The sequence below is a fragment of the Sphaeramia orbicularis genome, chromosome 6 (genome assembly GCF_902148855.1).
Source record: "Sphaeramia orbicularis chromosome 6, fSphaOr1.1, whole genome shotgun sequence".
Lineage (NCBI taxonomy): Eukaryota > Metazoa > Chordata > Actinopteri > Kurtiformes > Apogonidae > Sphaeramia > Sphaeramia orbicularis.
In genome coordinates, this window is record NC_043962.1 from 49033686 (window position 1) to 49058197 (window position 24512).

General features: G+C 38.1%; 1 pseudogene; it reads left to right on the forward strand.

The window, feature by feature from the left end:
• LOC115421605 (netrin-4-like) overlaps positions 1-24429 on the forward strand; it is a 58357-nt pseudogene extending 33928 nt beyond the window's left edge.
• Positions 24430-24512: the final 83 nt, after the last annotated feature.

The following is a 24512-nucleotide window of genomic DNA, read 5'->3' on the forward strand; positions in this document are numbered from 1 at the left end:
TCCTGACAGGAACAATCCCCTCATCACTACTGGCTCCCTGGCTCTGCTTCTGACACTAAATCTAATAGGTTCTGAATCGATTAATCACGATTCGATTCAATACGATTCGATTCAGTATTAATTGATTGTTTCAGAGTGATACCAAAGTACAATTCTGAGATGTAACCTGATTATTAACATCGCAGTCATGCAACAATCAATACTGGTATCAATATTGATATTAGAAAGGAAAATAAATATGACATTTCAGCAGTAAATTGCTGAATGTGTTCTTAAATAATCAACAGGACAGAAACATTTCCATGTTTTTAAAGTGGTTAAGAACGGACTTCGTCACCTTTATTCTGTTTTATGGCTGGAGGTTTCTACTCACTGGGGGGGGGGGGGGGGGGCTCCGTAATTGTTGGCCGGAGCGGGGCTGGGCGTGCACGCACTCCGTGAATGTTGGTCGGGGGGTAGCGTAGCTGTCGGACATTGTCGCTTTCCTCTTCCTTTAACTCCATACTCAGCATAGGTGATGGTATGGATCCAAGTTATTATTCCAAGAACAACCGGCTTCTGCGACTCACCGGGCGGCCACTTCCTTCACACTGCGGGTTGGAGTTTGAGGCCAGAGGAGCTCCAGTGGGGGGGGGGGGGGGGGGGGGGTTCCCCCCCGCGTCTTTTTCGCGAGCGAGACCAAGTCTTCCCCAGGGTTCGCAAGACGGAGCCACCTGCGGTTCTGGATACTCCCGGTCCTGCTCTGAAAATCGATCCCATCCCCTATTAATCGATTATGCAAAATTAAAATGAGATCGATCTAGATTGATTAAATCGATTTTTTTTACCCAGCCCTAATTTAAAGTGAACTCCGGCCCTCGCGGCCCAAATATTATACCGGCCCACCGGGAATTGTCCCGGTCCTCCCGATTAGCCAGTCCGGGCCTGGCTAAGGGTATGGGAAAACTACACTGCATTGAGGGGCCAATGAACGGGGTCATGTATCATATGCCGCGTTTCCACTACGTGGAACCAGCTTGACTCGGCTCGGCTCAGCTCGACTCGGTATTCCTGGAGAGCGTTTCTATTACAAGATACTACTGACTTTACAGTACCTGGATGCGGCGCGTCACTTCTGTTCAGAGAATTGCTGATAAACTTGCTCGTTGCGTGTTGTCTCATCTGAATTTTTACATCGGCCACCAAAGACTGAGTCTCCTCGACCGACCATGGTGTAGTTTTGGGCTGTTATCATGTGGATTAATGTACCGCTATATTTACTGTCAACTTCCGCATCTGTTTTTTGTAAAACGGCGAGCCACAGAGAAAACTGTCTGACCAATCAGTGGTCTGCAGTGTGTACACGTCATGTTTTAGTATCTGGTCCCCAGTCCTGGAACCTCAGCGGAGGTGATACCAAAAAAGTAGTACCGGGTACCAGATTCCAGGTCCTTTTTCGTAATGGAAACACAAAAAAGGCTGAGCCGAGTCGAGTCGAGTCGAGCTGAGCCGATACCATGTAGTGGAAACGGGGCAACAGAGTCTAGGAGGAGAACCTCTTTCCTTCAGCAGGAACACTGAAGATGGGTCCTCCAGCATGACAATGACCCAAAATATATGGTCAAGGCAACCAAGGAGTGGCTTAAGAAGAAGAACATTAAGGTCATAGAGTGGCCCAGCCAGTCTCCAGACCGCAATCCCATAGAAAATCTGAAACTTTGAGTTGCCAAGCAACAGCCTCAGAACCTTAAGGATTTGAAGAGGATCTGCAAAGAGAAGTGGACCCAAATTGCTCCTGAGATGTGTGCAAACCTGGTGACCAAGTACAAGTAACGTCTGACCTCTGTGCTTACCAACAAGTGTTTCTCCACCAAGTACTAAGTCATGTTTTGCTTGAGGATCAAATACTAATTTCACTTGATCAAACGCAGATGAATATATAATCTTTATATAATGTGTTTTCTGGATTTTTTTTTGTGATATTCTGTCTCTTTCTGTTAAAATAAACCTACCATAAAAATTATAGACCATCCATTTCTTTATGAAGGCGAAAACTTACAAAATCGGCAGGGGATCAAATTATTATATCCCTCACTGTATATTTGGAGAAAAAAAGACAAAAAATGTATTTTCAGCTGTAAGTTTTTTTTCTCTCCCTTGCAACTGCAGAACATAGTACAATGGCAGTTTGTGATTGATTGTCTTTTATATTTCCTGTCTTTGAATGTCCCAGGTAATCTATCGGGCCTTGTCTCCCTGGCTTTTGGTGGATCCCTATGGTCCAGATGCCCAGGACCAACTCATGACCACCAACCTGCGAGTCCGTCTGCTGCAGCACCAGCCGTGCCCCTGCCAGAGTAAACAGTCTGCTGCCATGCTCACTGACCATTACGCCATCTACGACTTCATCGTCAAAGGAAGCTGCCTCTGTAACGGACATGCTGACCACTGTGGACCCGCCGCAGATTTCTGACCAGAACCAGTAACATGGTGAGTAGACCTGGAGGCAAATCTGTTTTTATTACCTCCGCCAGGAGGTATTGTGATCGCTTTGCTTTGTGTGTGTGTGTGTGTGTGTGCGTGTTTGTTTGTTTGCTAGCAAGATAACTCAAAAAGTTATAGACGGATTTTCATGAAATTTTCAGGAATGTTGATACTGGCACAAGGAAGAAATGATTAAATTTTGGTGGTGATTGGGGGTGGGGGGGTGGGGGGGCACCTTGGGCCCCCTTGGCCACCCCCGATCACCACCAAAATGTAATCATTTCTTCCTTGTGCCAGTATCAACATTTCCTGAAAATTTCATGAAAATCCGTCCATAACTTTTTGAGTTATCTTGCTAACAAACAAACAAACAAACATGCATGCACGGGAGGAAGATCTGTCCTGGCGGAGGTCTGCGCTCTCCGAGTGCTTTTCTTGTTCTTTTTGTGTTTTTTACATCATTTTCATCTTCACATTTTGTTACTTTTGACATAATTTCATTTTATGTTTTTACATCACTGTTACCTCAGCCAGGAGGTTATTGTGATCGCTTTGCTTTGTGTGTTTGCATGTTTGTTTGTTAGCAGGATAACTCAAAAAGTTATGGACGGATTTTCATGAAATTTTCAGGACATGTTGATACTGGCACAAGGAAGAAATTATTAAATTTTAGTGGTGATGAGGGGACACACACACACACATACCACACACACACAACAGATGTGTCTGGCAGAGGTCTGTGCGCTCCAAGGGCTTTCTTGTTATTTCAAGTACTTACATCATTTTTGGTGTTTTGATTTTGTACCATCTTGGCCCGTTACATTTTTGTGTGTTTAATGTATTTTATGTCTTTTTGTTCTCTGTTGTGTCTTTATCATTTCATTTTGTCTGTAACATTTTTTCATCTTGTTACACTTTCACTGTGAGTTTCATCCATCTTTTTACATTATGTTGTTTTCATCTTGTTACATCTTGCACACATTTTTTTGCAAATTTTTTCATAGTTTTCATCAAATATTTTCATGTCATTGCATGTAATTTATATCATTTTTGTTAGCTCACCAGCCAATAGGCCATGAGCTATTGTGAAGGCACTGTGTCCAGTGTCGTCTTTGTTGTCGTTTTTGTTGTTGTCATCTTCGTTAACAATTTCTTCAAACATCTTTTCTGATAAAACTACTGGTCGGAATCATTTGAAATTTTATATGTAACTTTCTTGAGACAATGTCTACAAAGTTTGTTCTGTTTATTTTTTGACGAATTTTTGAAATGTAAGAAATTTGCCTTTACTTATAATTAGCCATATTTTGATGGCTTATATCATGGAAGTGGTTAGAGATACCAATATAGTTACTATTTAGCACTGATAGGAAGTCATATATGGACTTTCATTTGGGTTCATGACCTTTGACCTTGAGTGACCATAAAGGGTCTCCCTCGAGGTCACCAATGTCTATATTTTAACAATCTTCTTTGAAACTACTGGTCAGGTTTATTTTGAATTTTAGATGTAGCTTCCTTGGGGCAACGTCTACAAAGTTTTTCCACATTTTTTAGAAATTTAGATTTTTGAATTTATGACGAATTTTTGAAATATAAAAAATTGGCCTTTGCTTATAATCGGCCGTATTTTGATGGCTTCTAAACATGGCAATGCTTTGAGATATCAATATAGTTACTGTTGCGCACTTGACAGGAAGTCAGATAATATGCACTTTCATTTAATTTGTTGAGTTATCCTCCCTTGAAAGTACCACCCACTTTATTGGGAGATTGGTCTTCATCAAGACACAGGACTCTAACATAGTGGAGGAATCTGGCAACCTCGCAAAATTCAACTTGTTATTGATTCTTGATGTACATGCTCTTGAGATACAGAGCCATTGATCCGTTTTCTTGTTTTCTTTTTGATGGCATTTTGGTCATATTGTATTTATTTTTGTATTATAGATATTTTGTCCTTTTTTGTCATTTTTGTCACAAGTGTCTGATATTGTGATATTCATTGTTACCTACTGATGAAAACTTTATCATGTTGAGATATTTATAACCACCAGCTGTATTTTGTGAACATAAAGATGCCCTTTAATGAGAAGGTTGTTGTAGAAATGCATCATGTCTCGCTGAAGTCTGCTGAGGTCTCTTACTCTTTTCCAGTTGTGACTGTTTGGAATAGAGGCTTTGACAGTGTGTTCTCACCACCCCCCTTGTTACTCAGCATCCGGCTGGCATGTGCTGCCAGAAACCCAAAGCAACAGTGAACCTGGATATTAGTCTGAAGCTTTACCTACCATTACAGGGATTTAAACATGTGGAAACCGTAATTATGGTATTCAGCCTAATGTTGTATCAAACCCCAGTCTCTATCATATTATTCTGTTTACTGTAAACGGAGGTACTAGTTTAGTTTCAACATGGCACAAGAAGAGTAGTCGACTGTTTTCCTTGTTGTTATATCAGTTAAAGGAGCAACATTTCCTGAGAGAAGGAGGATCTGATTACAGTAATGGAATTGGATAAATATATATATTAATTCCATTAATGTACAGTCACCTGAAAAAAAAAAATCAATTGTGTGTGTTTGTTTTTGTTTTTTTTTTTTACTTTATAATGAACTGCTTGTGTCTACAGGAGGAAGCAGTTGTCATTCACAGATTTTTTACACTTTTTTTTTTTTTTTTTAACAGAATTTTGGGGCAACGTCTTCCTTCTTTTTTTACCATTTTCTTCCAAGTGACATCCAACACTAAGGGGCAGTAGTAGTAGTAGTAGTAGTAGTAGTAGTAGTAGTAGTAAATCTCAGACTATATTACGCGAAGGTCTCATTTGCAATATGGACAGAGGAAACACAACAGTTATTGGTAGTAAAAACAGTTATAACCTAACAAATGGAATTAAAGGAATTGCACTCAGAACATGCTTTTCACTGGTGAAAATAGTGAAAACAAACAACAAAATATAAAATAGGACCAACGGTCCCTGTAGTCCAATGGCATATTTAAAGATATTAATTGCATTCGTTTGACCATTCCAGATCTTCAAGAACATAAAATGATCATAAAATGAAGTTTAAAATACAACCACTAAAGTCAGGAAACCAAAATCTACAGTCTGGGTTTGACCTTTCAAGGTCATTCAAGGTCCGAAGGTCATGGCACCAAATGAAAGCCCATATGTGACTTCTACCTATTGCCAATAGTATATCAATATCCCCAATTGCTTTCAAGTTATAGCACTTTGAAATGTGTTTCCATTATAAACCAATAGGGATTTTTAGCATTTCAAAAATTCATAAAAAATTCAAAAATCAATATTTCCCAATTATTTGAACAAACTTGGTAGACCTTACCCCAAAGATGTTCCACAACAAATATCAAGTCATTCTGACTAACGGTTTCAGAGAAGAAGATTCTTGAAAAACTGTTTACGAACGGACGGACAGGACGGACGGATGGACGATGGACAGACGCCAACTAATACCAATAGTTCATTGGACCCTTCGGGCCATTGGACTAAAAATATGAATATAAGTATGAGTGTTCAGAGTTAATTTTCTCTTTACTGACAGGTCCAAAATGGACATAACAAGCACTGAGTCCAATACAAAAATGTTAGCAGTAGGACTTTATTGGGTCAAAAACACAAAATGTTGATAGAATGTAAAGATACTTACTTTACACTTACCAAAGACAGGGGCAGAATGCATGAAAAAACAAAACAATGGAATAGATCATATCAGAGTGCTTCAGAATATCTCTGGCTGTTGTATTTTTGCACCACCTAGGTAGTTTTACAGCATTTTTTGCATTTCTGCTCTTTATTTTTCCACTGAATCTAATGAGTTGTTGTGTATTGGCTACCAGAGGATGAGGTGAAGGCAGAGTGGTGCGATCTGCAGCTTAACCTCTAGATCTGGCTTATCAAGAGTCTGGTCTTGACCAGCTCTAAATGTAAAGTGTCATGAGATAACTTTTATTGTGATTTGGCGCTATATAAATAAAATTTGATTTGATTTAGATGTCACTAAACTCTGTTCACTCTGAACCTCTAATAGTCATTTAAGATTTAAGTTTACTTTGTGCAACCTTCAGCAATGTCATGAGTTGCATATTTTCAACTTGGTTAGATTTGTGAGTCAAATAGGATATTTTATAAATTTTCTGAACAGAACATGGCTCTGTGCTTGGCTTCTTAATTTAAATAAGTGACTTTGAGAGAAAGTAAAGGAATCACTCTCACATAGATTTTTTAATAGTGTGATGTTAAGGGCATGATATATTGACATTTGATTATCCAGGTTTATTTATGTATATATTTATTACTTATGACTTAGATGTTCAATTCAGTAGTTTCTAATGATGTCAAAGATGTGTTTTAGCCATAATATCAGTCAGTTAATCAGTTTTTCATGCTTCAGACTGAGCAAGTTGTGTATCATTTGGTGATTTTTCAGAGTGATGTAGGCTTTGAGGAGAAGTGATGTTTTGTTGTCTGATGTTTAAGCTGTTAAGACTATATGGACAAAAATGACAGTAATAAATTGATATTGATAACTCTAAGCAAACGCTACATTATTACTTCATAGTAAGTAATAATAGTAGTGGATTTCGGTCCTAAGTGAAAGTTAGGGAGTTTGTGGTTGGAAATTATGTGTACCTGATGAAAATAATGTAAAGAACATTCAGTGAAAATAACATAACAGACCAAGGAAGAAAACAGTATGATAGATGCAGCAAGAGGTGCAATAAGAACAAAAAGATGAATCCAGATATAATTGATTTCTGTCTGTTGTGTTTAACCTGCAGGTTCATGGTAAGTGTGTCTGTAGACACAACACAGCTGGTGATCACTGCGAGCGCTGTGCTCCGCTCTACAACGACCGACCATGGCAGGCCGCCAACGGCATCACCAGGACACCACACGAGTGTCAGAGTGAGTGATGGGGCACAAGAGTTAAATGTGGAGTAGGACACACAGCATGTACACTCATCTCTGAAATGACTCCAGTGTCATAAATCACATGTAACCTTTTAGTAGATGATGCATGATGAAGAACATAATGTCTCCTCTTTTTACTGCAGCTGCTTTTTACTGCTGCATCTGTGTCACTGTGGCTTTAAAACATGAACTGAGTCATCTTTGTCATGATTGGTCAATGACGTATTAAAGGTGCCCTGCCTCACGTATTTCATTACTTTTGTGGTAATGTCTGAAGTTCTACCATGGACTCTGTAACATTTTTTATGGAAAAGATGCCTTGGTTCCTAAGTTTCAAGCCATTCTAATGTGGTATACGAGGGCCGTTCAATAAGTTCATGGCCTCACCCAGAACAGAACAACACAGACTGATAATTTATATTTTATTTTTCAACATAATCTCCATTTACAGCAATGCACTTGGTCCATCAATGTTCAAGCATCACTATCCCATCACGAAAGAATGTAACATCCTGTATTATAACAACCAGTATTTCTGGGTGAGGCCATGAACTTATTGAACAGCCCTCGTAGAAAGCCTGCTGGAAGACTCAGCTTGATTTGCACCAGTTCTCATGAATATTCAACATGCTAATCTGCTTGACTCTGACTGGCTAACAGTTAGCCAATGAGAGCCTGGCTTTTCAGCATCCTTTACCCTGCGCCGGAGCCATATAAAGAGAGTTACAACATGCTTTGATGTCACCGCTCCGGTGATCACGTGGTTCATGTAAGCCCAAATAGTTCCAAACGAACTGAGCGCTGTCATGTTCTTCTATGAGACAGACAGCAGTTAGTGCATTATTGCATGGTAAATTTCAAAATAAACCACACGAAACCATTGTTGCACTACTGTATGTACTGTATGAGTAGTGGGGTTGACCACTGAAAAGACTGTATCTATTACTTTGAAAACTTCAATTTTGGGGGGAAAGGTTCATGTTAGCTTGGATAGGCTACTTATGTGAGTGATGCTAACTTTACAAGTTCATTCATTCTGCAATTGTGTTGTACTCATAAGGAGATAGACAACTTACCGTTTTTAAGTTTTACTGTTATAGGACTGTGTTTTTTTTGTTGTTTTTTTTTTTACAATTATTGATCTTATAGTTTCACTCTAAAGGGTCATACTCATTCTCTGAATGTCGAATGTCAAGTAGACTTGAAGCCCCCTACCCCTTCTCCTTGGCCCCATTTGACCTAACCTCTTAAAAAACATAAAATGGTGGTAAATGATGAGAAACAATTTTTTTTCACTCCCATTTGAATTGTGTCAAATGTGTTTACACATATGTTTTTCAACGTAAAGGACAGTAACTGTAGTAAAGAAACTAGTGGATCTTTCATTGCAGTGGTCCTAGCCTTGATATATTCCATCTCATTCTTCAAGAGTTAGGTGAAAAGTATTAGAAGATGTTTCTTTATAACACAAATAATATTGATTTAAGTCACATTCCTATCATTATACTTTATCAGTGATTCATATTCCAGGAATAGAAAAAATCAGTGCTTGATTGTATAAATTCCTATGCTATGACATTTTGTACAACACTCAAAAATACATTAAAAAAACATGTCAAATAGGGCAGAAAATTAATTTGGACAAATTTGGTGGGTGTTTTTCCCAGCAGAAGTTGTGGTTGGGCTGTTGCACCGCACGATTTTCTAACTGTGAAAAACAGAAGAAATACAAAGTAAGATAAGAAGGAGGGTAAGGGAAAAGAAGAATGGAAAGGAAACTTAGTGATGAAAAGAAAAGTAATGGAAAGGAAATAAAAGATAGAAAACATGTTGAGAGAACAAAACAAGGAAAATAAGTTAATAAGTAATAAGTAATAAGAAAGAAAGGGCAATTGGAGGAATAATAAGGGAACAAGATAAAAAAGGAGAGTAGAGGAAAGGAAAGGACATGTTAGGAAAGGGGACATGGAAAGGAAAGGTGAGGTAAAAAGGAGAGGAGGGGAGAGGAAAAATACAAAGAAAACAAAGGATGAAAGGCAAAGAAGGAAAGCAGCAAGTATGAAAGGAAACAACAAAAAGGAGGAAGCAAGAAGTAGACAGGAGAAGAAACAAGTATAGAAAGGAATAAGCAAGATGAAAAGGAAAGACAAGGTAAGAGGCAAGAGAAATAAGTTAACAGAAGAGGAAAGAAAGGTGTAAGGGAAAGGAAATGAGGAATACAAGGAAGGAAGGGAGCCATGTAACCGAAAGGAAACCCACAGCACACGCACTGCACAAAGGAATTAATGGAAAGGAAACATGCTTACAAGAACAAAAAAAAAGGGTAAGGTAGGAAGGACGAGAAGAGTAAAAGAAAACATGTAGAGAAAAAGAATAGAATGGGAAGGAAAGATTTAAGGGAAAGGAAACAAGAGCAGGCAAGAAGAGGAAAGGATGCCAGAGAATGTAGAGGAAAAGATCAAGGACAAGAGGAAAGAAGAAGAATGAACACGCCAAAAGAACGAAACAAGGAAAAAAACATGGGCAGATTAAGAAAGGAAAGGAAACCAGAATACAAGAAAACCTAAGGTGTGAAGGATGGGAGAGGAAATGAAAGGAGATATGAAGAGAACTAAAGAAACCTCACATCTGACCTGACATTTCTGACCTTCATGTATGTTCACCTAAACTCAGAGTGTAAATGCAACGGCCATGCCAAGAGCTGCCACTTGACCGTTCACTGTGGATTGCATCTGGTCGACGGAGTGGCGGTGTCCTGCAGCGACTGCAGCCACAATACTGAAGGCCGCCACTGCCAGAACTGTAATAAGGCTTTTACAGAGACCTGAACCGACCAAAAACTGCACCGGATTCTTGCAAACGTAAGACCTTCACACCCTGTGTCTCTAATGTTCTGTACGTCTCCTCCACAGTAAAGGTCTGTTTATCCTTAAATGACAGGTTCTGTTTGGATGATGGCCACTTCCAGTTAATAAGTGCTGTCTGTGGTATTTGGAGATCAGTAATGGAAATCTGATTTACAGATTAAAGCTGATCAATGCATTTGACAAGAGAGTTTCTGCCAAATCACTGATGGTATAGTTACATCACTTTGGTCCTGTGACTAAAGACAACACCTCATACTTTGTCTATTTTACGTCTATTATGTATTTCTAATGTTCATTGTCTCTCTTGAATAGGCACTGTAGGAAAACACTGACATTAGACACAGACTTAGTTGTTGAGTTTAATGGTTTAATAGATTTTTTTTGTAAGATCAGCTAATTAATCACCTTTTTCTTACTCCAAATTATCCTTATTATATTGGCCTTTAAATTCCTACCATCTGTCAACCTCTGAATAAGGAAGAACATTATTATTTTCAGTATACAAAGTTATGTGTAGAATAGTAGCAGTGTGCAGCAGTAAGGAAAGCTCAAAATCTTTATAATATTTCTATTTTTATACACACAAATGCACTGGGAACACTGCACATTCTATTCCAAATCAAAACATTAACAAAAAACTCTTCAAATTTGCTATTCCATTTTACAGAGAGTGGAGAGAAAGGAATATAAGGCTTTTCAAAAAAATAGCTGTGTCTGCATTTCAATTTACAAACTCATACATTTACTCTATAAACTGAAAAATGCTGGGCACCGATTAACAGGTATTCCAGCCCAGGATGAGTGGACTACATTACACAATTCCTCTGCATTTCTTGGTTTTGCCTCAGAAACAGCATTTTTGACTTCACCCCACAAGTTTTCTATTGGATTAAGGTCCAGGGATTGTGCTGGCCATTCCATAACATGAATCTTATGTCTGGAACCAAGATGTTGGTCACTTACTGGTGTATTTGGGGTCATTGTCTTGTTAAAACATCCATTTCAAGGGCATTTCCTCTTTTTTTTATGTATTTCAACTGATCCATGATCCCTATTATGTGATAAATAGACCCGACACAATAGTGTAAGTATCAGAATGCTTGTGCCACAGTGCTTCACTGTACACCATGGGTCTCAAACATGCGTCCTGAAAAAAAAAAAAACAAATTACATTATGTCTAATAAAAAATGACAAACTTCAAAATTTAGTCTTTGTTTTAGTGCAAAAAAATAACAATTATGAAAATATTTACTTTTACAAACTTCCTGTAACAATAAAATGTGAATAATCTGAACAATATGAACCTGAAATGGCTAAAGAAAATTAAGCACAATTTTAACCAGTTTTCTGCCTTTACTAAGTGTTTAGTGTCTTTGTAGATCCGATCCATAATGCACATGTAGAAATGATAAGTTGAGGCATAATATTGTTAGAATTGCACTTATTTTTCTTAAGAAATTTAAGTTTTTTCAGGATATTCACATCTTTTTTTGTATGGATAGTTTAAAAAAGTAAGTATTTTCATAATTTAAGTTTTTTTTTTTGCACTAAAACAAGACAAAAATTTGGGAGTTGTCATTATTATAGGTTATTACCTCCTCCAGGAGGTATTGTGATCGCTTTGCTTTGTGTGTTGCGTGTGTGCGTTGTTGTTTGTTTGTTAGCAAGATAACTCAAAAGTTATGGATGGATTGTCATGAAATTTTCAGGAAAGTTGATACTGGCAAAAGGAAGAAATAATTAAATTTTGGTGGTGATCAGGGGCGGGGAGGGGGGCCATGGGGGCCCACTGATCTGCCTTGGTGGAGGTCTGTGCTCTCCGAGTGCTTTTCTTGTTATGCTATTATTTTACTGGTCGGCCCACTGAGATCAAATCAGGCTGAATGTGGCCCTGAAAGAAAATGAGGTTGAGACCCCTGCTGTACACCTGCTCACAGTGTACTGTTGCTTGAATTCAGTGTTTAGGGGTCATCTGACAAACTGTTTGCCGGCCCCTAGACCCAAAAGAACAATCTTGGTTTCATCAGTCCACAAATATTCTATTCCATATATCCATTTTCTCTTTAGGCCAGTGCATGTGTTCTTTTTGCAAATTGTACCTGTCAGCACATGTTGTTTTGTTCAATAATGGGACTTGGCAGGGCTTCTTGCTGAAACCTTGATTTCACATAGTCATCTTGTAATTGTTACAGTACTCACAGGTAATTTAGACGTTCTTTGATCTCCTGTAGCTGATCATTCCAGCTGAGTCCATGTCTGTCAGGTTTTGGTTGCCATTTTAAAGCATTTGAGATCATTTTAGCTGAGCAGGCCCATCATTTTCTGCCCTTCTTTATATGTTTTCCCCTCTCCAATCAACTTTTTAATCAAAGTACGCTGTTCATCTAAACAATGTCTGGCATGATCCATTTTACTCTGATTTTCAGAGAGAAATGCACTATAAACGCATGTACAACATTTGCTGCCTTTGTCCTTAAATAAGGGCCAACCTGCTCAACACCTGGTTTTTTACAGCTGCATTACTCCACTGATTGAACACAGCACTGCTGTTATTTTGAACACGCCCTTTTAGTTAATGATTCAGTTTCAGAATCAGCAGCATGCATGTCATGACTGTTGGGTCTGTTCGCTTTCTGTCACTCTACTACACCCAGTATTAAGTTATTTGTCATGTAGAAGTATAATTTCAACCAAAAACAGTGATTGATCTTCTTAGTGATGTTGGACTGCTATTATTTGAACACAACTGTAGATTTATAACTGCATCTCATTAGTTGGTGATTGGCTCTGAGGAGAGAGAAGTGATGAGACACAAAAGAAATGTCCTCTTGTCTGAAGTTTAAAGAAGGGCTGAGTGATGTGATGAGACAAAATATATAATTTCCAAGATGAAAACTACATAAAAGAGGCAACAAGACACAGGGTGTGTCTTCTCTTGTGGATAAATTAAGAGTCAATCTTAATCTAATTTTAGGTAATCACAGGTCCCAATGTGCTAAGGTAGCGAAGGTGTCCGACATGCATCCAACTCTTCATGTAGAAAGAAACATTAAATATCACATAATCAAATGTACAGCAGTTACCATTTGGGCTTCTTGAACTATGTATAGTGTCAGTGTTATAACACAAACATAGATATGTGTTTAGTTTGCCAATGTTACCTCTTTTATAATTCCTTTGAATCAATGTATGTATAAAATTATGACACAAACAAACTAATCATCACAATAAATCCGTTACCAGGACTGGCAGCATCTTGTCATCGTCACACCACTGTAATTGAAAACAGTAGAGGAATTTCCCAAGCTCAATGCAAGCACATTTTTCTCATTCTTGCCCTTTCCCCCTGTAAGGCATGCTGGTGCATTTTAAGGACAAAATGCGGTTTTGGAAAGAAATGAAGCAAGTCAATTATAAAAATCAAGCTGCTGTCACACAGGGTCATTAGGCTGAGTTGGTGATGACAACGGATTTACCATTTGTTTTAACTGCAGCTGCTTCACACATGTTGAGTATACACTGTTGGCTTGTTACTGGTTCCAGGAGGATGATAAATTGATTTAACTTGCTTCTTGTTATGGGATTTCAGTGTTTACGCTCTAACTATGTTTGTTTGTCGTTCGTCCTACATACAGTGCCATCTAACATGTCGTCCTCTGGTCCACAGCCTGTCTCTGCAATGCCGTAGGCTCCGTCCTCCCAGGTGGCGTTACTCTCTGTAACCCCAGCGGCGGTCAGTGCAATTGTAAGCCTGGAGTCGGTGGCCCTCACTGTGAAAGGTGCTGCTGGGATACTGGGGCTGAACGAATATGCTGCCGTCCGTGTGACTGTACCGGGGACTGTGATCCCTTCAGTGGAGCTGCGTTTCTGGGTGAGGGCTCCTGCTGTGCACATGGTTACAGTTGTGTATGTAACAGCAGGGCTGTGATAAACATCAACATCATTTTCACAATTGATATATGTCATGATAGTTTTCACAGAGAGCCGTGGTGATGATGAGGGTTTATTTTGTTTATATCATCAAATAAAACACAAAATGTTTAATGTTCTGTTATAGTCAACAGTAACGTCATCTGTTTATGTTATTTTTTTGGTCATTTTTTGTCTTGTTGTATCATTCATAGAATTTTTTACATCTTTTTTGTGTTCTATGTCATTTTCTGTTGTGTATTTTCTGTTATTTTTGTCTTATTTTATCTTTTTGTCATGTTCATCATTTCATGTCTTTTCATCTTATGTTTTTTTTATACCATTTTTGTGGCAACTTTATATCTCGTGTTGTATTGATCTTGTTATATATCTTTAACTCCATGTCTTTATGCCTTTTTTATGCCATAATATTGAGTAAGAACTCAGATTTTTTTTTTGTCACATCTTTTTCATTATTTCCATCCCATGCCTTTAACACAATTTTACCTTGTATGTTACGTAGCTTTTTGCCTGTTGCATCATTTATGTTGTTTTTATTTTTTTAATATCTTTTTTCATCATTTCCATTTTCATTCTGTTTCACTTTTCATCTATCTTTTAGATAGCTTTCATCTTATGCTTTTAATATAAGATTCATCTTGTAGATTGTGTGTTCTTTTCTTGAAAAAATGAGTTAATTCAAAGAAAATGAACAAAATAAGGTTAAGCTAATCGGTCAAATAGTTGCAACATCATCAATTACGTGTGCACTCCAACCAAACCAAACTCAACCATCCAAGGTGTGGGGTAATTACACGTACACCATTAAACACTTTAAACATGTTTCAGATTTCAGACACTCAGGCTATAACACAGCGCTATAAACACTAGTTTAACAATATTAGTTTACTTAATCTCCTCTCACCCAAAAATACAAATAAGCTAACTCTTGAAAAAGAAGCCGATGCTATGGTAGTTCTAAGTGTGTTCTGGTATGTGACTCCCCTTTGACTAACTGCCTAATCCGTCATTCGTGCACTTCTCTAATAATACCTGATATGAAAGTCTATATCAGAATATCCCCCAGCCCTACTTCTCACAGTGCATTGTTGGTTAATAACACTGAGCAGAGCTGAACACTGACTGCTTTCACCTCTGTGGTACAGCTCAGATGTGGAGGTCTTCTATACAGCCACCGGCCACATGGGACACAGCAGCAATAATAGTGAGACGGTGCTCTTTAGGGCAGAGGAGCTTTTCTCTGCACTGCACCACTCTGGTGAGTCACAGGTCATATCACAATAAGTACACCACTCACTTTCACAAACAGTGGACCTAAACTGCTGTTTAGGTCTACAAATATGCCTATTTAATTCCAACTCTTGTGCTTTATTTCACCAGAGAAATGTGAATGTGTAGAGGCAACTGTTGGTAATCCTAAACTCTTTTGTGCTGCGGAGTACGACTACAGTAAGTGACACCTAATGCAGCAAATTGACAATCATTTAGAGTTTTGTCAAACTTCACATTGTCCCCTTTGCCTGGAAACACTCCTCAATTGGAACTGAAAAATACAAGAACACATCACACTACAAGCTTTTCGCACCACCTTACAGACAAGACAACGAGAATCCTATGGACAGTGCCTGTGTTTTAATTGTTTGCTGACCTTGGGCAAATCTTACACTTTAAAAATTGCTGATGACCTAAACTACATTGTACTTTAAATTTTTTGTCAATCTTTTGTTATTACTTTGCTATCACTGATCTTTTAACACCTGTTCATGGTTAATCATGGTGTGGTCTGCTGACCTCTTGGCCAGGTTACCCTTGTAAAAGAGATCTTGATCTCAATGGGTTAAATAAAGGTTAAATTAAAAGAAAAAAAAAATTAATAAAAAAAGATTTAAAAAAAATGAATTAATTAAAAAAAAAAGATGCCAATAAATTGGACTATAGAGATATGAACGGAATTTATTTACAATGATGGGCTCACCGATAGTGAGTTACTGTCGGTCTCCCAAGATCAGGAAAACTAATGCTGCAGAGCCTTTGTCCAAAGCATCAAAAAGTGATAGATGGGATGAGAACAGCTAAGACACAACTTTTAGCATCAAATAAAGTGACCAAAGTGATAAAAGCTAGAAGCATTGTTGTTTTCCACCATGGGACGCAAGACCTAGAACTATTTTTTTGAGGATTTGAATGAATTTCTCTCTATATTTAACCTTTCCCAAGTCACTTGTCATATATATTCTCCACATTTTTAAGACAAAATTGTATTTTTCCTATGTTTAATTTATTGGTTATGTATATATTTATAGAAGCTCAGTGTAAATACAAAGGTTATTATATCGGTACCATGAACACTGAAGTGAGTTTTTTTAACAAAATGCATCACTAATTATATGTAAAATCAAGTATCTACAACCATTCCCATTTGTCAGATCACAGTGGTTTTACTGGTGAATCAATGTTGCAGAAGATGACGGGGTTTCCACGTTCACTACGGAGCCTCTGAATGTGGGTCATATCAGATGACACTGAAATATTTTAGATCAGCAGAAGCTTTTGGTCACGGGTGGCTGTTTAAAATGGAGGTGATTTGTGGTTTTATTTTACCTGTTTTTTGTCTAAAAGCAGAGCTAAGCTAAGAGAGCTATAATGTAAACTATCAGCTCATGCAGCATGTGAAGATTATAAGACACGGTCTTATTTTGACTGACTGTTAAAATAAGTGGCTATGGGTTTTAGTTCAAGGATGAAAAACTTGATGATACCATAATACAAATGTGTGTAAACAACGAGCTTTACCCTTTATTTGCGCGTGATACATTCTGTGGATACATAATGTTGATTCATTGGTGTTTGGTAGTTCTGACACCAGACTTCCCCCTGCTGGTGAGAGTATGAAATATCAATACTACATTGAACACCTTAAAACCAAGTGTGAAACTCCCAGAAAACTGAGGATTCATTAATAATTTACAAGTGTTGTAATGCATTTTTACCACCTCAACATGACTCACTTTTTAACCACTACTGCATATCTTGTTTGTCATCCTTAAAATTAATTTCATAATCAGACATCAAAACTCTTGGTCAGTTGTATCATCATCATCATCATCATCATCATCATCATCATCATCATCATCATGTCATAGTCTTAGTAATTACAAAAGGCTACTGCAGTTCACATCCTCAGATGTTTGGCTTGTATGTTAAACAGTCCACAGCACTGCACCTCTGCCACTGATAACAAATTGTACAATGCTGCTCAGAACAGACGAGCAGAGCTTCAAGGTCGACTGCTCAGAGAGATTGTGGAGTCTGTAAAAGAAGCTCTGTCTTTGCACAATCTTCCTTTTCATTTAGAGGAGGGGAATCAGCTCCCAAACTGAAGAGCAGATCTTCATATTTTGATTTGGACTGTAGGAAACATTAAGTGGACACATTTTATCCGCTATATCTCCTGTTTGTACCCCCTTGGCCTGCTGAAGGTCAGCATGTCTGTTTGTCCGTCTGTCTGTCTGTCTGTGACACATCTTGTAAACACTAACTCTGGGGAAAAAAAAAAAAAAGCTGAAACCTTGAAATTTTTACCATACTTACATCATGTATAGAACTTGGTTCTGAATTGGGTGAACTAGACCTATTTTGTGACCTACTTTTCCAAGATCAAATGTCTGGAAACACCATAACTCCTGTACAAATGCAGAATGAAGCATCTGCATTTGTACAGGTGGGGGCACTCCAGTGTGCAACCCAGCAGTGACTACCCAGCGGTTAGGTGTGACTTCTGATAAATCTAAGATCTTTTAAAGATCTGAGATAAGCTTGGAAATGGGTGATCTTTTACCTAGTTCCTCACTTATATTCAGGTAAAATTCATAAAAATTTTTCACATCAGTCCAAGTTCTAACATATCTTTGCCTGATTTTCAGGCCGAGGGGGTCTTGCTATGCTCTGTCTTACATTACGGCTGTGTTGAGGACATTGAATGGGACAATGTGTTTGTGCTGTTTTTGTGTGTAATGTTGTTTCACATCTTCCTCAGGGACTGCAGCTAGGAGCCAAATCTTTCACTGTGTGCAACTAGGACTGGTCATGTGATAATAGAAAAAATACATTTATTGTCATATTATTGTCATAGTATCATTAGCGAACAAATAAATAATGCTAAGTATCATGATATAACCTCATCACATGATATTGCTATAATTAAAAAAAATTGTTGTAATTTTCTGTGAAGATCAGTGGTTATTGCAATATAATACATAATTATGTTGCAATAATCAATTTTTATTTTTGGTGATTTGTCTAAATTTATGTATATCGGAGTATACAAAAGCTCCTAGAATATTAATTAAAATTAATTAAATCACAAAAGCAGAGACTACATATGTGTCTTTTAAAATTATTTTGAACTTGTATCTTATTACATTGTTTTCATCTAGTTTATAACATATTTCCTTTTTGAGTTTTTACCATAGTTTCATCTTATGAGCTATTGTGAAGGCACTGTTGTCATTATCATTGTCGTCATCATCATCATTGTTGTTGTCATCTTCATTAGCAATTTTGACAAACATCTTTTCCAACAAAGCTACTGATCTGATCATTTCAACTGTTGTATGTAGCTTCCTTGGGATAATGTCCACAAAGTTTATCCACAGTTTTGAGAAATTTAGATTTTAGAATTTTTATGAATTTTGAACATTTTTGAAAATTGAAAAATTGCCTTTACTTATAATGGACCATAATCTGATGCTTATAAAATTAAAATGGTTAGAGATATCAATATAGTTACTATTGAGCACTGATGGGAAGTCACATTTGGACTTTCATTTTAATTTATTGTGGTTCTCCTCCAGTGAAAGTACCACCCACTTCTATTGGGAGATTGATATCCTGCATCAAGACCACAGGACTCATAGTGGCAGAACCTGACAACCTCACAAATTCAAATTGTTACTGATTCTTGATAGAACATGCCGGTGTGATGCAGGGACATTGGTCCTATTTTTTTAAATCTTGTTTACGTCTTGATGCCTTTTCCTATCATTTTAATCTGTTTGTAATGTGTTTTTTTGTCATGTTGCATCTTATAAGATAGTTTTTTTTCCCCTCAGCCACACGGGAATTTATTGTACCCTGTGGCTGTCTGTGTGTTTTCCCAGTTGTGTCAACATGATTACTCTTCACCAAATTGCCCAATCTTCTATATGTTTGGTATTTCCATTTTACATTACATTTACATTTATGCATTTGGCAGACGCTTTTTTCCAAAGCAACTTACAGGGGAAAAAACAAAAATGAGAGAAAAATACAAGAATAGATTAAAAACATAAAACAGCTGTACAATTAAAGCAGTGTCATACAGAAGAATAAACAGCAAGATAATAGACTAAAATACAAGAATAGATTATAAAGACATAAAAGCAGCTGTGCACTTAAAAGCAGTGAAATAAAAATGTCAAGTAAAAACAACAGAATAGACATGATTATACATTTAAAATGAAATGTTTGAAAGTGCTAGGACAGGAGGTGCTCTCTGAAGAGTTGAGTCTTCAAGAGCTTCTTGAAGACAGGTAGGGACACCCCTGTTCTGGTGGTGCTTGGTAGATTGTTCCACCAATATGGAACGACCCATGAAAAGAGCCTGGATTGTCTTGTGCAAGGTTTCGGGACTACCAGATAACATTCCATAGAAGAGCGGAGTGGTTGTTGGGCAACATAAGCTTTTTTCAGCGCACCTAAGTAGGTAGGAGCAGACCCATGGAGAACTTTGTAGGTTGACATTAATGAGTTGAATTTGATGTGGGCAGCTATGAGTAGCCAGTGTAACTCAATGAGTAAGGGGGTGGCATGTGCCCTTTTAGGCTGATTGAAGACCAGACGCGGTGCCGGATTCTGGACCAGCTGTAGTGGTTTGACAACACAGGTTGGAATGCCTGTTAGAAGGGCATTGCAGTAGTCAAGGCAGAAGATAACCATGGTCTGTACCAGGAGCTGGGTGGCCTTTTGGGTTCGGTATGGCCTGAACTTTCCTATATTGAATAGTGTAAAGCGACATGATCGGGTGACAGAGGCAACATGATCTGTGAAGGTCAACTGATTATCAATCATGACTCCAAGTTTCTTGCTACTTTGGTAGGGGCCAGAGATAAGGAGTCAGTTTTGATGGATATGTCATGCTGTATGGTTGGCTTAGCTGGGAAGACCAGCAATTCAGTTTTGGACAGGTTTAGCTGAAGGTGATGGGCTTTCATCCATGCAGATATGTCAGAGAAACAATCTGAGATTCGTGCTGAGACTGAGGAGTCATCAAGTGGGAATGCCAGATAGAGCTGGGTATCGTCAGCATAGCAGTGATATGAGAAACCATGTGAGTGGATGATCTGACCCAGTGAGGTTTTGTGTATGGCAAAAAGGAGGGGCCCCAGCACAGAGCCTTGGAGGACCCCCGTGGTGAGGCGGTGTACTGCAGATGTGTGCCCTAACCAGGACACTTTGAACGACCGACCAGTGAGGTATGATTGAAACCAGGAGTGTGTATTGCCTCTGACACCCATGTTTAAGAGTGTGGATAATAGGATGCTGTGATTGACAGTGTCAAATGCTGCTGATAAGTCAAGTAAAATGAGTACGGAGGACTTAGCTGCTGCTCTAGCTTCTTTCAAGGCTTCTGTCACAGGTAACCGTGCCGTTTCCGTAGAGTGACCGATTTAAAGCCTGATTGGTTGGTGTCAAGGAGGTTATTTTGGGAGAGGAATTCTGTGACTTGTTTGAAAACCGCCCTTTCAATGGTTTTTGAAAGGAATGGGAGGAGTGAGACCGGCTGATAATTCTCCACTTGAGTGGGAGTGAGGGATGGTTTTTTTGAGCAGTGGTGCTACCTGCGCTTGTTTGAATGCTGTAGGAAATGTTCCCAATGTCAGTGACACATTAATCGCATGTGTGATTGGTGCTGTGATAGTAGGGGCTACAGATTGTAAGAGGTTGGATGGAATAGGGTCCAGAAGGCATGTCGTAGGACGGCTAGAGGAAAGGAGTTTAGACACCTCGTTCTCTGTGAGAGGGGTAAATGAAGGGAGTGACGCAGTTGGGTTTTTGCTTGTTGATTAAGTGGTACCCATAATCAGGGGAAAGGGAGGAGTATATGTGGTGGGACTGCTACATGTTGGAGAATTGGTGAGGTCCTTTAATGAAGGAGGCATGCAGTCTGTGAGTGGTTCAGTAAACTGACTGCTGATAGTTCCCACTTTGTGAAAAATGAGGCAAAATTTATATTTAGGTGCAACTTGGGAAACTCTTGGACAAGTTCTTTGGCTGTCAACCTTGACCTTCATTTTTTTAAATGTCAAATTAGGGTGGAAGTGTCAGATTTGGATGGCAATTTTAACCTACATTTTTCAGGTGTTTTGAGGTCAGTGTATGGTCATGGGGGTGAAGAGGAGAAGCACAGATAAGGTGAGAGGATAGTAATACTGGTAGGGGTTATTTCAACAGTTAGCATTAGTCTTGTTTCTTCTTGCTGTATTTTTATGGATAGTATCAAATTACAAATACTTATCTGCTTTCTTCAACTTCAAGACCAAAACTCAGCTTTTAATGTTAAAGAAACAATGATTTCGTTAAAATTAAATGATTAAATTTATCATGATCATTATTCACAAGACATGATAATATGGTGACCCAAAGCATCTGCTGATCTAAAATATTTAGTAATTTTTGGTCCACTAATCTTATCAATATGTGTAAGTAATTCAGGGAAAATGCAATTTTTCATCCTTTCATGGTCATCAGATATGACCCATTTGGATGTTCAGAGGCTCCATAATGAACGTGGAAACACTGTCATCTTATACGACATAGTTTCACCAGTAAAACCATTGCAATTTGACAAACTGCAGTGGTTGTAGATGCTTGTTTTTATGTTCAATTAATGATATATTTTTCAAAAAAAAATATTTTGATATGATAGTCATTTAATTTACTCTGAGATTTTATGAATATCATACATGGTCAGTATATTAAATATAGGAAAACATTTGATTCACCAAAATTCAGACCATAATAAATGGTAATAAATCATAGAGTAAGAGTTGAGTGTAAGTACAAATTAATTTAGGAGTTTCTGCAGTAGCTCTAAATCTTATGGGTCAAACATCTCTGTTAAATAAACTAAAGTAAACCTCAGATAGTATAGCCTTAGCTGGTTGTCATAGCGACATTCCATGAAAATACAGTAACAGCACCTTCAGTGTGACACACTCAGGAGGATATAAAAATATGCTGTTGTCGGTTCTCAGTTTGTCACAGCAGGGTGACAGATTTAGTTTCAGATGTGGCTGAAGCCAAAAGTCTGATGAGAAGAGCATGAGTTTGGGAAAAACAGCATCAGAGATCAGATGATGAGACAACTCATTGTTCAAAGGTGATGGCCATTGATGATGCAGTGATAGAGAGAAAAAGTACGAGGAAGTTGACTCCATCCACTTTACCCAATGGAATGAATAGAAAGGGGAGTAGAATCAATTTGTACTGGTTCTTTTGCTGAATACGTCACATGTTGTTTACAGTTGAACGACTGTTGGACTTGGTGATTTGTCCAAAAAAGTTACAATGATAACATCAGTCATATCTGTGAATATCACCAAAATCACGGTAAATGTCAGATCATTACTTCTTTAGGGTCAAAGGGTGATATTTGGCCCAGATTGTAGACTGGACACAGGGAAGGTGGAAGGAGCATTTTAAGGAAAATGTTTTGATCTTCCCCTAGTGGCATGCTGCAGTATAGCTCATAAATCCTGCCCCTTTCATGCTATTCTATGGGACTTCGGTCTAAATAAAAAATGATTTTGGTCATTTTAGGTAGATTTCTCTAGGAAAAGAAGTAGTTTAAAATCAGTGTCTTTAAATTTTTTCTTTTTCTTTTTGTAAAACAGGCCATGGTACAAATCACAACATTTTCTAGGTTTATATTTCCTCATATTTTTGATGTGTCTTTCTTAAATCACAATAAGAAAATGCATTCATACTCAACAAGATAAAAAAAAAAGTGCTTGAAAGATGATTATTTGTGTTTAAACTCTTTTTTTATGGCCAGAACATGGAAAACACTGAACAGCAGAAGATCTGACAAATCCAGTGGCAGAACATTCACAGCAGTCATCATGATGACATGGCTTTCAGGATCAAAATATACATGAGTTTGAGTGGTACAATTAATTGAATAAAAACACATGGCAATATTTGAAAGTTTCTTAACTGAGAATGTTGACAAAATAGAATAAAAAGACAAAAACATGCAATACAGCAATATGAATATATACTGCAGTACTCATTGTCGATGGAAAAATCAGCTAGTTGCTGGCAGTGGAAATAAAATCTCAACCCATTTTGCATGTTTTCTCTATAGTCCTGGTAGTGAGGGTGATGTCTGCCTACGATAAAGGTTCCCATGTGGAGGTGGACGTCAAGGTCAAGAAGATCATCTTCCAGAACCCTGAAATGAAGCTTCTTAGAGGAAGTGTCACCCTTTACCCAGAGTCCTGGACCATCCAGGGCTGTACCTGTCCCATCCTCAACCCAGGTTTGTTTCAGTGATACTAAAGAGTAGAATGATTCACTGGCTTTGTGCTGAATCGAGGATCTGTAAGTGGGTGCCAACATCTCAGCGTCACTCATTTAGATTGGCCATTTACAGCTCAAAGATTATAGCCACTTTGTTCTTAGGAGACTATTTCACATCTAAGACTTCATAATAATCACTTCTAACAACATTTATTCAAGCCAGTGCAATATCTGAATGGAGGATAATAGTTATGTAAATATTAGAACTATCTTTAGGCATGTTTTTTCCTCTTCTGTATGTTAAAACTTTGTTGACTCTGTAATGATCTATTGTTTCTTCTTTAGGATCTGAATATTTAGTTGCCGGTCATGAGGACTGGAGGACTGGACGACTGATGGTGAACACCAAGAGCCTTGTCAAACCTTGGAGGTCGAGCCTGGGACGCAAAATCCTCCTCATTCTCAGAAAAGAGTGTGACCAGCGACAGGACACACTCTTTTCTGTCAGCACATAAACTTTGTTGGATGAGTAAAATAATAAGATGAACAGATGCACTACAAATGCAGTTCACGGCATTGAACTTCATAGACTTCATAAGGCTGGCATTTTGTGGTAGAGTACATACTTTACACTTAAACCTCAGCAAAGTGCAGTCACTTCACAACAATCAAAAAAGAACATAGCGAGCCGTGACGACAAAACAAAGCTGACATGACAATGACAATGTCGTTTCTGTGTTACGATGCACCTT